This window comes from Hypomesus nipponensis, chromosome 6 (genome assembly GCF_054491055.1).
Source record: "Hypomesus nipponensis isolate SF chromosome 6, ASM5449105v1, whole genome shotgun sequence".
Lineage (NCBI taxonomy): Eukaryota > Metazoa > Chordata > Actinopteri > Osmeriformes > Osmeridae > Hypomesus > Hypomesus nipponensis.
Window position 1 is genome coordinate 17617501 of NC_140366.1, and position 7500 is coordinate 17625000.

General features: G+C 52.3%; 1 protein-coding gene across 2 annotated transcripts in view; it reads right to left on the bottom strand.

The window, feature by feature from the left end:
- Positions 1-6651: 6651 nt before the first annotated feature.
- Positions 6652-7500, bottom strand: part of tbx18 (T-box transcription factor 18) — a 7916-nt gene continuing 7067 nt past the window's right edge. For both annotated transcript variants that reach the window (XM_084700812.1, XM_084700811.1), the window contains exon 8: positions 6652-7500. This exon is cut by the window's right edge and continues 633 nt beyond it. The gene's annotated coding sequence lies outside the window, so the exon portion shown is untranslated.

Below are 7500 nucleotides of genomic sequence, written 5' to 3' on the forward strand. Positions count from 1 at the left end.
CCAGCCCCCCTGAGTCACACTCAGGGTCACACCAGGAGACCCATTCACCTTTACTAATCAGCGGCTTAAAGTCTGCAAAACAAACTTTTTGAAATGGTTCTCTCTGGAAATAGCTTGCTGGATTGGGTCCTTCCTCCCCCTCTCTCTCTCCCTCTCTCTGTTCTCCCAGCTGTCTCTCTCCCCGTCCAGCTCTCTGACAGCTCTATTGTTGTATAGAGACACACAGGGTATGTGTCACCACAGTGTAACAGCAGAGTGCTGAGGGTTCTCCCCCCCTCTCTCTCAAACACACACCCTCACACACACACCCTCACACACACACCCTCACACACACACACCCTCACACACACACCCTCACACACACACACCCACACACACACACCCTCACACACACACACCCTCACACACACACCCTCACACACACACCCTCACACACACACACACCCTCACACACACACCCTCACACACACACACCCTCACACACACACCCTCACACACACACACCCACACACACACACCCTCACACACACACCCTCACACACACCCTCACACACACACCCTCACACACACACCCTCACACACACACCCACACACACACACCCTCACACACACACACCCTCACACACACACACCCACACACACACACCCTCACACACACACACCCTCACACACACACACACCCTCACACACACACACCCACACACACACACCCTCACACACACACCCTCACACACACACCCACACACACACACCCTCACACACACACACCCTCACACACACACCCACACACACACACCCTCACACACACACACACCCTCACACACACACACCCTCACACACACACCCTCACACACACACCCTCACACACACACACCCACACACACACACCCTCACACACACACACCCTCACACACACACACCCACACACACACACCCTCACACACACACACCCTCACACACACACCCTCACACACACACCCTCACACACACACACCCTCACACACACACACCCACACACACACACCCTCACACACACACCCTCACACACACACCCTCACACACACACACCCTCACACACACACCCTCACACACACACCCTCACACACACACACCCTCACACACACACCCTCACACACACACGCCCACACACACACACCCTCACACACACACACCCTCACACACACACCCTCACACACACACCCTCACACACACACACCCTCACACACACACCCTCACACACACACGCCCACACACACACACCCTCACACACACACACCCACACACACACACCCTCACACACACACACCCTCACACACACACCCTCACACACACACCCTCACACACACACACCCTCACACACACACCCTCACACACACACGCCCACACACACACACCCTCACACACACACACCCTCACACACACACCCTCACACACACACACCCTCACACACACACGCCCACACACACACACCCTCACACACACACACCCTCACACACACACCCTCACACACACACGCCCCTCCAAGTTCATACACCCCATTCCAGACCGGGCCTCCAGCATGTTCGCAGAACACCCTGTTATCTGGCCCCAGCCATCTGACCCACCATGTGACACCCGCTAAACACACACATATACACACACACACACACACGTACACTGACTGATGGTGACCGCTGCTAGGTTTGGACATGTGGGTGATAATGTTCTGTAGAGAACCTATAGTCTAGATCCACTGCTGTCAGTCAGAGTGACAAATGGCCAGTTAAGACAGGGAGAGGATCAAGACATTATTATCACCTACTGGGAGACAACCCTATAGATCTCTCTCTCTTTTTCACCCCAGCCTTGATTCACTCGCTCGCTCTCTCTCCCCTTGCCCTCTCTCTCTCTTCTTCTTCTTTCTTTTAACTTCCTCCCTCTGATTGCCCTGCCCTCTCTCTTTCTCTCTCTCTTCTTCTCTCTCTGTCTTTCCTTCCTCCCTCTGATTGCTCTGCCCTCTCTCTCTTTTCTTCTCTCTCTCTGTCTTCCCGTCCTCCCTCTGCTCGCGCTGCCCTCTGCCTCTTCCCATCCCTCCCTCCCTCCTGGTGAATAGTGATCATGTCTGGCGTTTCATCGGCTCTTTGCACTTCTCTCCTCGATTAAGATTGATGGGCTGCTCGGCTATAAATGAGCATGCTAAGTCTAGCCAGGCCCGCGGTCAGGCAAGGGCTACTTACATACACACACACACGCACACACACACACACACACACACAAACACACACACACACATGCACACCTTCCCCATTAGCAGCAGAATGTGGGGGCCGGAGCCCAGGAAGGAGAGGAGGGGGGCTCTATTTTTGCCGTGTGGCAAACACACACACACACAAACACCTCTCTCTCTCACCTCGCCTGCTGTCTGGACAGATCTCACTCTGAAACAGGCATGTGGCTGTAACATTATGACCCTGTGCTGGAGCTGGCCAGTTTGATGGCCTTTGAGGACGCTAATTGTGTGATAGAGTTATAATAGTTGTGTCGGAGTGTCCCTGCACACACACTGAAACAAAAACACACACACACTCTCTCATACAAACACACACACTCGTAGAAAAAGCATGTGATTCCTTGCCAGATGGATCCAGCGCAGCGCTGTATGAGAGAGAGAGAGAGAGAGAGAGAGAGAGAGAGAGGGGAGAGAGAGAGAGGAGAGAGAGAGAGAGAGAGAGAGAGAGAGAGAGAGAGAGAGAGAGAGAGAGAGAGAGAGAGAGAGAGAGAGAGAGAGAGAGAGAGAGAGAGAGAGAGAGAGAGAGAGAGAGAGAGAGAGAGAGAGAGAGAGAGAGAGAGAGAAGGAAAGAGAGAGAGAGAGAGAGAGAAGGAAAGAGAGGCAGAGGGGGTGCGTTTTAGATTAGGTTTAATCTGGGTCAGACTGGTTCATTGGAGCTGGAGCCATGGTGGTGAGCAGTCTGCCAGGATGCCTGGATCAGAGCCTGGTGGTGGGGTAGACAAGGAGGCAGGCCCCCTCCCCTCATCTGGCCTGGACACACCGTTAAAGCTAGGGACGTCTCATCGTACACAGAGCCACCAGACCGTCACATCACTTCTATAACTGTTATATATAGTATACAACCAGGACTAGATATGATATCTAAACATATTCTCCACTGTAACTGCAGATATTCCATAGCCTCATATCCTTTTTTAGGGTTAGGGTCTAAACCTTCAAAAGTGCTTTTTTTTGTGTGAACATTTACTCTTTGTTTATTCTTTGTTAAATGTATTGTCAGATTTGATAGTATTGTTTAGGCTGATGTTTCAACCAATTCTGTAGTTTTGGACACAGTGTTACCTGAACCCTTTTGGGGATCTGTAAAGGGATTTGATTTGAACTGAGCACATTAATCCTTCAAAGTAGGTGTGTGTTTGTGTGTGTGAAGCGTGAGGTTATTTGTTGACATGGAAAGATTGTAGGAAAATATTGTGTCGTAATCGTTTTCCAACCCCCTCCATAGATCAGAGTTCAGGGGCGTGTCTAATATAAGGCCTAGGCAGCAGACTAGTACCGGAGTAGACCATAAATCAGTTTAGGGGGGGGTTTGATGACAGAGATGAAACGGCTGTAAAAGACACCATGAGACTCAGATTCTTGCAACTGTCATCAAATACCCCCCAGGCCATTAACAGGTCACGCAGGCTGTAGCGGAGCTGAGCCTGCAGTAACCCTGACCCCCCTCCCCTGCACTGTTTCACCCCTTCCTCACCCACTGTCACCCCTCCCCCCTCCACCCCAGACACAGGTGCATGTCCTGGAACACACCGGCAAAAGAGTCTCTCCCTCTCCTTCTTTCTACTTATTATAATCTATCACATTACGATGCCCTCTCAGTCTACCTCCAGCCCTCTGACTCTACAGGCCTCTCTGTCTGCCTCCAGCCCTCTGACTCCACAGGCCTCTCTGTCTACCTCCAGCCCTCTGACTCCACAGGCCTCCCTGTCTACCTCCAGTCCTCTGACTCTACAGGCCTCTCTGTCTACCTCCAGCCCTCTGACTCTACAGGCCTCTCTGTCTGCCTCCAGCCCTCTGACTCCACAGGCCTCTCTGTCTACCTCCAGCCCTCTGACTCCACAGGCCTCTCTGTCTGCCTCCAGCCCTCTGACTCTACAGGCCTCCCTGTCTACCTCCAGCCCTCTGACTCCACAGGCCTCTCTGTCTGCCTCCAGCCCTCTGACTCTACAGGCCTCCCTGTCTACCTCCAGCCCTCTGACTCCACAGGCCTCTCTGTCTGCCTCCAGCCCTCTGACTCCACAGGACTCTCTGTCTGCCTCCAGACCTCTGACTCCACAGGCCTCCCTGTCTGCCTCCTTCATTTCCCTCCATCCTTCACTCATCCTACTCAGTATGAAGTTTGAATCCTGAATACGCTGGTGTGTGTGTTGGACAGGCCCCGTCTGAGGGAGCTGTGTGATGCTGGTGGCCAGATCGTACTCCAGGACGTCCTCATCTGGACTCTGCACATGCTCAGTCACGTCCAGCCTCAGTTCCCTCCGGCGGCACGTCATCACACAACAGCCTGGATGATGTCCGCCACTCGAGCACCAAACCACATCAGTGGCTTTATGGAAATGTGACCTTCTTAACCTGCCGGCCTGCTTCCAGGAAGAGAGTCCTAAGATGGGAGGAGATGTGATGAGCAGATCTGCAGAGCTTCCAGGGTGTTGCTTCTGCAGTCGCTCCCGGGTGTTGAACTCGTGAGATAGACGTTTGACTTTTGTTTGTATGTGTGTTTGGCTGCTTGCAGAAGGCTCCTGGGAAAACCTCTCTCATGTGGTTTGTGCTCATAGAGTTAAGATCTGTAACCACCCTCCTATTCTCCATAAACACAAGGGCCATGTTTGTCTTTAGCATTACAACATACATGCATTATGCATCTTAGGAGCCACAGGGCAGGGCTTCTGAGCCGGTTTCTGACAGCTGTGATTTAGTGTTTGTTCTGTAAACCATGTATGAGTGAAAGTCTGAAGCACTTTGTGTGGACTGATGCTGGATCATGGATTTCTCTCCTGAGGTATCCACACCCATTTCCTTCACCAGACCTAACTTTTGACTTGCTCCTTGAGCTCACCTTACTATCACCACAAGCCACCGACCATGCATCTGGTAAGACAACTCTCAACTCAGACAAGCACACACTCACACACCACACTTCTCCTCTCTTCTATTCTGCCCTTGCCCCTTCTCCCCCCTCTCCTCCCCCTCTCCTCCCCCTCTCCCTTCCTCAGTTGGATAGCGTGACAAATCTGTCACCTCGACACCTGGTCGCATGCGAGTGTTAATGTCCCCACCTCAGCTGGGAACCACTGACACTGTGTGTGTGTGTGTGTGTGTGTGCGTGTGCGTGTGCGTGTGTGTGTCTGTGCCTGCATGAATGTGTGTGTATGTGAGTGTGTGCAACTTTTTATGCATGGAATTATATTGGCTTGCATGTATGTGTGTTCGTGTGTGTGTGTGTTTGTGCGTATGTGTGTGTGTGTGTGGCAATGCTTAGCCTGGCAGGGGCCCCGTCACCTGTCACTCAGAAACAGCAAGCCAATCATTCTTGTGTTCTAAAATAACTCCTCCTCCCCCTTTCCTTCCTCTGCCCCCCGTCTTCCTCCTCCCCCTCCCCCTCCCCCTCCCCCCTGCACATGCTCTCCCCTCGTCAGCCCCTCACCTTCAGTCTGACAGGGGCGGGCCAGCGGGGGGGGGGGGGCAAGGAGGAAGTGGAGCACAGGGGAGAGAGGGGGGAGAGGGGGGGGGAGAGAGGGGAGACTGAAGGGAAGGGGGGGAGCAGTGTGGATGACTGGGTACAAGGAGGAGGGGGAGCACAAGGGAGAGAGGGGGGAGGGAGGGGAGACTGAAGGGAGGGGGGGCTGGAGAGAGGTGGGGAGGTGTGAGGGGTGCAGGTGGCTGGGTGGGAGGTGCCCATGCTGGGTGGCACAGAGACCCCAGGGCTGCTGGGTGGTATGGACAGGGAAACTGAACCAGGCAGACCCTCAGAGAGGTCACATACCCAACGACACACTCTCCACCTGTTAACACACACACACACATATATGTAACACACACACACACACAAGGACACACGTTACATACCCAGATGCACCAGCACACTACACACCTTTCAGCATTCAGCATTGGAGTGACCAGGCCAACAGTCTAGTCAGCGGTCAACTGAGACAGAAAAGACATGGTATAGGTGTGAAAACGTGTGTGTGTTTGAGGTTTAGTGTGTGTCTGTAGGGGTCCTGTGGGTGTGTGTGTGTGTGTGTGTGTGTGATCCATCTTTCCATTTCTCTCTGTCTCCTGTGGTATTTTTTCATTTCTCAGGCATCCTAAGCCTGTAAGCTCTGCTGGGTTATCATGCACACGCACAGTTAACTACTTTGACCTCGCTAACACTGACAGACTACACTTCATACACACACACACATTACCATCCTGTCTCTTCTGAATAGTCCTAATATCATATATAACCTCTGATCACAGCATTACATATAGATTGCAGTGACCGGTATACCCACATTGCAGTGACTTCCACAAACAAAATCATATTTTGTCCTTCTCATCCAGCCACAGAGGCATGTGCAATCAAACTCTCTGAACCACAGGACTTCTCGATCACAGCAGCATTTCTTTCTTGGATATATATTTTATTTGGCTCAAAAAGGGTCATTGAACGTCTTCATCTTCAAGGCCAACTGGTGTACTCATATGCATGTGTTTGCAGGGAAAGGGTCTTTGTTCAGGGAAAGGTTTTAGTTGGCCCGGGCCGTATCATCCCCTGGCAGAAGGGTTGAAGCAGGTGCTTGGGTATGTAAGTGCGAAGGGTCACACAGTCTCTATATACACAGTTTCCCTCCCCCAGTCCCTGTGTTACAGACTAGAGCAGAGTTAGAAGCAATTAAAACAGCTTGCCATACACCAGTACTGCAAGTATGACAGTGCATCATGTCAAAGTTCAATCGTAGAAATAGAACCTGTAGATCACGAGTGGTTCCATTCTGTGAGGGGACTTATCAGTCTGTGTCCTCTCAAGTCACTGTGTCTGTGTTTCACCTCAGCAGATCCAAGCTAATACTGGGCAGGCTGTCACGTAGTGCCCATAGCGTGCACCTGTCTGGGAGCTGTTTGAGAGAGGGTTCCCCTGTCTGGGAGCGGTCTGCGAGACGGTTCACCGTGGCTGGGAAGGACAACTGGGGGCTTAAACGTTACTAGAGGCTGCTGAGGTTCTGTGAGGTGCTGAAGTGCTCGTCATGTGTGTCTGGGCCAGCCTGGAATTAGTCCCGGCTGTCTCTCTGGCCCTGACCCAGACACTGACCCAGTCCGGTCTCTGGGTGGCAGGGTTGTGTCTGGGCCTCCAGACATGTCCGCTGATGGCCCGCCTGCGGTCACAGACCACTCAACACGCTTTAGTCCCACTGAATATACTTTAGAATAAACAGGTACTGGGTTAAAAAAAATATCCTTTAGTGAACGGA